This window comes from Sycon ciliatum, chromosome 2 (genome assembly GCF_964019385.1).
Source record: "Sycon ciliatum chromosome 2, ocSycCili1.1, whole genome shotgun sequence".
NCBI classification, from domain to species: domain Eukaryota; kingdom Metazoa; phylum Porifera; class Calcarea; order Leucosolenida; family Sycettidae; genus Sycon; species Sycon ciliatum.
The window spans coordinates 17,237,557-17,245,124 of NC_088644.1; the positions used below are offsets into that span (position 1 = coordinate 17,237,557).

Sequence of the window (7,568 nt, forward strand, 5' to 3'; positions counted from 1 at the left end):
TAAAGGGGCACTCCGGCTTCATTTTCGACGCCGAGTTTTCGATGCCAAGACGAAGGTAGGTGAAAGAGAAGACCCCTCGAACAAGAACGAGTCTCCAGAAGCGATCGAGTCGAGCAGGAAGACGACTTTTGAATTTCGGCCGAGCGAGCGCTGATGACGTAATGAGGGATTAGCTTGCCAGTGGAAATGCATCTGCGCACATACATTTCACACACTTTTTGGCCAATTTTCAATCGAAGAGGAGGTTGTTTGCTATGTTCTCCCAACGCCGTGAGCGATCCCGTCTTCTATACCCTTCCAGGTACCCTGAAGGTCCTCCAGAGGAGAATTTATCTCCATCAAAGCGTTGTTGATCCGCTAAATTCGTCTCGAGACATATTCACCCAGTGCAGTGCTGATAAATGTAGAATGTTGAATCTGTGATAATTGTCGACGATGGAGAGAGAGGCTGATAGCCGCTGTCGCAGGGAGAGTGAAGCTGCTGGAAGTAACAACAGGGAGCCCGTTTGTATCACCTGAACAACCAGACTTCAAAGCAGCTTGACCAAATCGGAGGGTGCCTCGTTGCTTATCGTGAATATTACACCGACATGAATTACTTCAAGTATACTGGTGAGTTTTTATCTTGTTTTGTTTGTATGCTAGTACCCTGGCCTGGAGTTCTCGTTAGCAAATTCCTATTCCCTGGCGTTTTCTAAACATTCCGTGTAGGACTGAATACGTGATCAAGTATTCCGATTTGGGAAGATGTGGAATTTGGACATGTATTTTTATTAAAAAAATTATTTTCCAAATAGAGCGTTTGTAGAGAAATGGTTGCCCAAATACAACAAAATTTATTCTGCAGTTCTACAACTAACTTGTACTGAAATCCAGTCGAAGTAAAAATGATTCTTCATGACAGTTGGGGTCAATGAAATCTGATCCAGGCATAACGAATGGTGACGCCTGCCACCCCGGGAACGAATGCCCATTTGGTGGGGGATACCAAAGTACTCGAAAGTAGTGCGTGTTTCAATGTGGCATGGAAGTTTTATATGATCTCTGGTCAATGCAACATACGATAGCCATCATGAATTGCAGGCCTCGAACGCAACTCCGACCAGAATTGGCAGTTCCCTAAGTTAGATGCTTTATAATTCCATGGCCCCAGCTGTAGTTAGGCCATGGTAAAAAATAAAGTTGATTCTCAGGTCATGAGCCTGTGGAAATCGGTGCGAGCGAGCGATTTTTTATTTTAATTCCCACAATTTTTTTATTTCCAAAGATAGGGTCACACATGTGTACGTCACAGGTTCATAATTAATTTATAATTATTTTATTATTCAGGCCAGGGAGTAGAAAAATACCGGTATTTTACTACTCCCGGATTCATGCCGTTCGCATTGACCGTTTTCATGCACGCATATGCATGCATAGAAATAAAAAAAATCGTCGGTGCGCCACCAAAAATCGATGCGCGCGTACTTGAGAATCAAAGATATTTTTTACCATGGCCTTATAGAGGGTTTTTGCACATTATTCTTATAGTCGATAGGTTTATACTGATGGCCACAAACAACGGCAGTTCAAACTTCACTGATGTGTTCATGAGCTGAGAGATTTCTCTCCACTATTTCTGTTGTGCACACAGGTCTGTCCAATATGCATTGACCGTATTGGGTATGGTACCTGCTCTGAGAAGGGAATCGCTGGAGCCACAGTCCAACTATACAGGCTTTCAAGAAACAGAGAGGAGCCATCTTTGCAAGCTGATACCTGATGTGTACCGACAGAATTCTCACGAGATAGCTTACAGACTACGCCTGGTGTATACTTCATAGTACTCCTTCGACTACTGTCTAGAATCAAGTCAGCTGAAGCAAGTTCAAACAACTCTGGCTTCAAACGAGCCATCGATTAGACAAACAAAACATTCTCTCATATACTAGAGCACTCTGACAACTCACGACCTATTCCTAACGATTGCCACCGCTTATAAATATGTAGAGTACTGATTGGAATGTGCTCACAATCTCAACAATCCAGTGCTATAATTATTTGAACTATGTGTTCCTTCCATAAATGTTGTATCCACATATAATCCACAGTGCTGCAAAGTTTCAGAGTTCTCAGAGTATCAAACAAAATTATTTCAAATACAGTGAAATAGTTCGTGGACATTATAGCGTAACTTGTAGTTCCCTGGTCCTTTTCTTTGCTATAAATTAATCCTTTGCTCTCTAGCCACCGGCGAGTCCAACAGTGAAATTGTTAGTTCATATTTATGTGGGTATGTGTGTGTGTGGGGGGGGGGGGGTGAACATATTTCTATATAAGGGACCTGCAACTGTAATACCACAGTACAGTAGATAGCAGATATGTAGAAAACAGAAGTGCATGTTCCCATCATTGTACATGGACGGGAGCAGCAGGCCGAAGCTATCAGCCAGAACAGGATTTACAATCGCCTAGAGATACTTGAGCTATTCCAGTACTCTCCGTGAGCTGTCCCATTCCACAATGGTTCATGCCACCATTATTTCTGGTAGTATCCATGTGCATAATTCCAAGAACATCTCGGATTCTTCAGCAATTTGTGCCACGGCAAAAGACAACGCTTGACTCGGTCACTGGGGCTGTCAAACTTCGCATCACAAATGAACTTCAATTTCTCATCTGGTTCAAGTATATGTACTGCCATGACTTGACCATGCTTCATCCACAGCTGGGCGAAGATTGTGGCGTTGAATTCCATAGCGCACCTTCTTGCTGCTATGCAGGAATATGTTGAGAGAAGTGAACATATTTTTACTAAAAAATACAACAGCCACTGAAGAGGATAGCATTAGCAATAGCCTTGGGTGAATTTCCTGCAGGTACACGTTGTTGGTAGGTCTACTGGTCGGTCTCCATATCGTCAAGTTCAGAAATCACCTGTACTACACATCTTGTAGAAGGGATCCTGATCGAAAATTTTTCTGATCATAAAATTCACTAAACTGAGGGCGAGACAAAATTAATAGTCAGTACTCCCCGATTCCGTCTAGCTGCTTTGATCAAGTGATGCTAACAAGCTCCCCGTTGTTACTTCCAGCAGCTTCACTTTCCCTGCGATAGCGGCTATCAACCTTTCTGTCCATCGTCGACAATTATCACAGATTCAACATTCTACATTTGTCAGCACTGCACTGGGTGAATATGTCTCGAGACGAATTTAGCGGATCAACAACGCTTTGCTGGAGATAAATTCTCCTCTGGAGGACCTTCAGGGTACCTGGAAGGGTATAGAAGACGGGATCGCTCACGACGTTGAGAGAACATAGAAAACAACCTCCTCTTCGATTGAAAATTGGCCAAAAAGTATGTGAAATGTATGTGCGCAGATGCATTTCCACTGGCAAGCTAATCCCTCATTACGTCATCAGCGCTCGCTCGGCCGAAATTCAAAAGTCGTCTTCCTGCTCGACTCGATCGCTTCTGGAGACTCGTTCTTGTTCGAGGGGTCTTCTCTTTCACCAACCTTCGTCTTGGCATCGAAAACTCGGCGTCGAAAATGAAGCCGGAGTGCCCCTTTAAAATAGAGAGGTTTCAGGCTGTCCAAGAGAGTGCTCAATACCGAGAGGCAGAGCTAGCATCTTTCTAGTATCTACATTGGTGTATCCGCGTTCTGCATCGCTCGCTACTTTTAGTGGTTTGAGCACTCTGGCACTAGAGGGACGAGCTATTCTAGTGTCTGTGGTGCCACCTATTGCACCGCGGCCGGTAGTACGGCTTACTTAAAGCCCGTAGCTGTAGTGATGAGGTCCAGATTGCCGAAACAGCTTGCTGTCTACAGCATCATTGTGGCATTGGGTATCTAACGTTCTGTCTACAGCACCGTTATGGCATTGGGCATCTAACGTGCTGTCTACAGCACCGTTAATGGCGTTATGGCATTGGGTATGTAACGTTATCTATCTAAACTCTGAATGAGTTACAGCATCCCAAGAGGAGTGCCGGGTGCACCTAGGTGCGGAGCCTTATACACGTACAGAGAGGGGATCCGAAGCTTCATTGCTGCTACTCCGAGTTTCACGTGTTAGCGGTGATGGCTTGCAACAACATCATACACCTAGAGGCATATCACTGCCTCGTCTGCGAGTTTTAGAGGGAGGCGAGACGAGGTGAAACTCGAGTAGTAAAAGGTGGAAGGAAAGGAGAAAAACGACAAGGCGACTATCCAAGTACATGCAATCGGAGAAGACAAACGAAAGAATACAGTCATGTACATCGGTCTTACGGCGTCACCATTGAAGAAGACATGATGACCTTAAGCGATATTAAGACACGAGGGGCTGGAGAATACCACGAAAACTCTCGCAGTGTGTCAGGAACTTGAAGCACAAGAATAGCGAGCACAGTAGTGGCTGTTCCCTCATCGCCCAGTCCCCAACCTACACAAACGGCATAAAGCACTGTCGGCTAACCCTCACTAGAAAACTGCTGGAAATCATGCAGGTAGACAAGAGTGTGAACATCAACAAAAGTTCCAAGTTAGTCGCCAAGCTCAGGCATGAACAAGTATTTAATTACTTTTCACAAGAGAGATTGGAAGCTTTGTCACAACTCTGAGTTTCACGTATTACCACGATCATCAGGCAAGGAATTACTTTTCAAAATTCTCACCATCTGTCACTTGAACTTCTTAAACCTCGACAGACAATGTGCTGATGTGCCATGTATCCTTTTTGATGCCCATATGTTTCTCCTTTCCTACCACCTTTTTACTACACCATTTTAACCCCATTTCGCCTCCCTCTAAAACTCATAGACGAGGTGATGATATGCCCCTCAGTGCATGATGTTGGTGACTGTCATCGCATCACCCTACGTACCCAGCTGGTACATGTCCATACCGCTATGCACTATTGGCACCAGAGAGTGTAGTGAAAAAGGTTTGTGCGACTCCCAGATCCCTGATTGGCACATAATATCATTCACTTTCACGAAATTGCTGACACGAGCGACCCTGCAGCAAAGAACGCTGGCTCCGATTGCCTCCTTCCTCAGCTACTTGGTGTACCAAGCTTGCAACAGGTTCTCTTTCATCTTGAAGTAAATGTATCTGCACGGCATGACAAGTCCTCTTTTGAAGCCTTGATGATTAACGACCCTACCGCCCCTCATCTAAGGTTCAAACGTGCACATGGTCAAGTGTCAAGCCTGCTGAGAGTATAGTTTGCTGGTCCCGCTGGACGTACATGTACAGTAGCTCGAGTCAGTTTGTTGGCACTGCTCTGGACTTGCCCAGTCTTATCCATACTAAATAGTCCGAACTTGACACTTGACTGACTTACGACAGGGAGTGGAGTGGAGCAGGGAGTGGTGCCATCTTGCAGGTTTGCCGAGTGGAAGGTGCAACGTGCTCCACGACCACGTACATGTATGCTCCGGATGGCAGTCGTGAGTCAGTTAAAAGTGTCAAGTTTGGCAAGAAGCGTGTGTTCCTCGTTGGAACAACCAACTTCATGACTAATACCGCCATAGTCGCAACTTCTAAGTTCGTATCGTTGTCCCTCACGCGGACGTGCGACTAGTTGTTGGAGATGACAGCGGTGTGAATAGCTACCGGCTCTCAACGTCTGTTTAGTACAACTCCATGAGCGACTCTAACTCACGCCGCTACCTGGGGCTTCACGAGGTGTTTGTCGCGCTGGAAACAAAGCGTCTCTGTAAGTTCGTATCCCTGGTGATGGTTTGGCCTGGAGAGCAGTACGTGGTGAAACCTGTCCAGGACGACCGCTCAAGGGACGTTCAAAACGTGGTCTTTGTTACTAGGTGGTCTTCTTATCCAGGGTCATTTGACTGGAAATGGCATCCCTTGATTCTGGTTTCAGTGGTCTTCTGGGACAGGTGGTCGCCTTATCCGAGTGGTCGCCTTGACAGGTTTCACTGTATAATATACATGTAAATGTAAGTGGTGCTTTTCAGGCACAATCTTCCTCAGCCAACTCAAGCCAGCCTACTCAAGCTCAACTGATGAGGGGTGAAGTCCCAGAAACACTGTGTACTAGTATTGAACAGGGAGTGGTGCTTTCTTGCAGGTTTGCCGAGTGGAAGGTGCGAAGTGCTCCTTGTGTGCTCCGGATGGCAGTCGTGAGTCAGTCAAGTGTCAAATTCGGCAAGAAGCGTGTGTTCTTCGTTGGAACAACCAACTTCAATCTGTAGGGCCATAAAGTTCTCGCATCTACTTCTTCTCAAAATCCTTCATAAAAAATCCCATACACTCTCATGCTTGCATACTCCACACTCTCATGTCATATAATTCTTATTTTTCCTTTCTCTATCATTCTGTGAGAGTGCGGACAATTAACTTGTCCGTGCAAAAAGGCAGCAATGCCTGTTCATTCTGGTGAAGTACAGTATATTAATTATACCAACCCACCAACCAACCAACCTGTTTCCATCTATCTATCCATCTACTCGTTAGCTCTGTCTCTTGTTCTCTCTCCCGTCTCCCAACTCTGACAATGACTATTTGATCAAACACCTACATGTAACTCCCTGCTGTTTAGTTTTAGTTTTATTCCAAGTAACACATGGCTTGGGTAGCCAATGACCACCATGCGTGGCGATAGCAGGGTTTTTATAGCCAACCACGGCTGCACCGTCTCCGCATTCCCTTGAGTCCGCCAAAGACTCACTGCTTTCCGCGAGACTTGAAGTACAAAACTTGAAGGTCTGTGATAACGTCGTTAGTGCTACTTGTAGTACATGTACCAGTACATGCAAATGCATGATAATACATGTAATGCCATGATAATGATCATGCCATAAAATCGTTCTTGACTGATTTTGTCTTGCTGAGAGTGTTCCTGTGGTACTGCATGCAGATACTGGGAGCAGAGTGTTGCACGTAGTGACGACCACATTTGTAGAGCCGTGAATGGGTGACTTCCAGCATCCCTATCCCGCAGTCTGGTTAGTCGGCTTGGATACTCGTGGATGGCTACTGGTATTTACAGAGGCGTAACTGCACCAGGATATCTCTCTTTGCCATTGGTTACGAGTATACCGTAACTTATTCATAGATCAAAGCGCCTGGAAGATAGTGGCAGAGCTCGAGCGTCCTATCCCATCATACTTTATCCCTGGTTACTTTGAGAGATCCAGGCTCTACGATGAATAGGATGTTTCTGATCAGTGATGAGCGTTTCTGAACACGAAACTCACAAACCTCACAGATATACTACATAGAGAAACAGAAAAAGATCTACATGTGTATCGGTGTTTTGTGGTATATACCCTGGCCTAGCACATAAAGTACTATCAAGAGCTCATAATTATTCTCGTGGTACTACGTAACCAGAACCATCTTAGTAGTAGGGGCATATGGCCGTGAGAGATACACATTGTACTTACCAAACGTATCCTAGCTGGAAGATATCATCACTGGTAGACCAAAGGCAAAGAGCAATCGAAACTGATTCAGGGCGGGGCAGACGGTTGAAAGTTTGTCAGGCGGAATTCCGATGTCGTTGCTTCGACCTGGCAGGCACAGATCGCATCGCAGGATTTGGTGACTTCCATTTTTGACATGCATGTAG

At 45.3% G+C, this 7,568-nt stretch overlaps 1 long non-coding RNA gene across 1 annotated transcript; it reads left to right on the forward strand.

Annotated features, from left to right (window-relative positions):
- Positions 1-2,261, forward strand: LOC135808993 (uncharacterized). Its single transcript, XR_010552157.1, has 2 exons — positions 1-612; positions 1,634-2,261. It is a non-coding gene; the product is annotated as an uncharacterized LOC135808993 (long non-coding RNA).
- Positions 2,262-7,568: the final 5,307 nt, after the last annotated feature.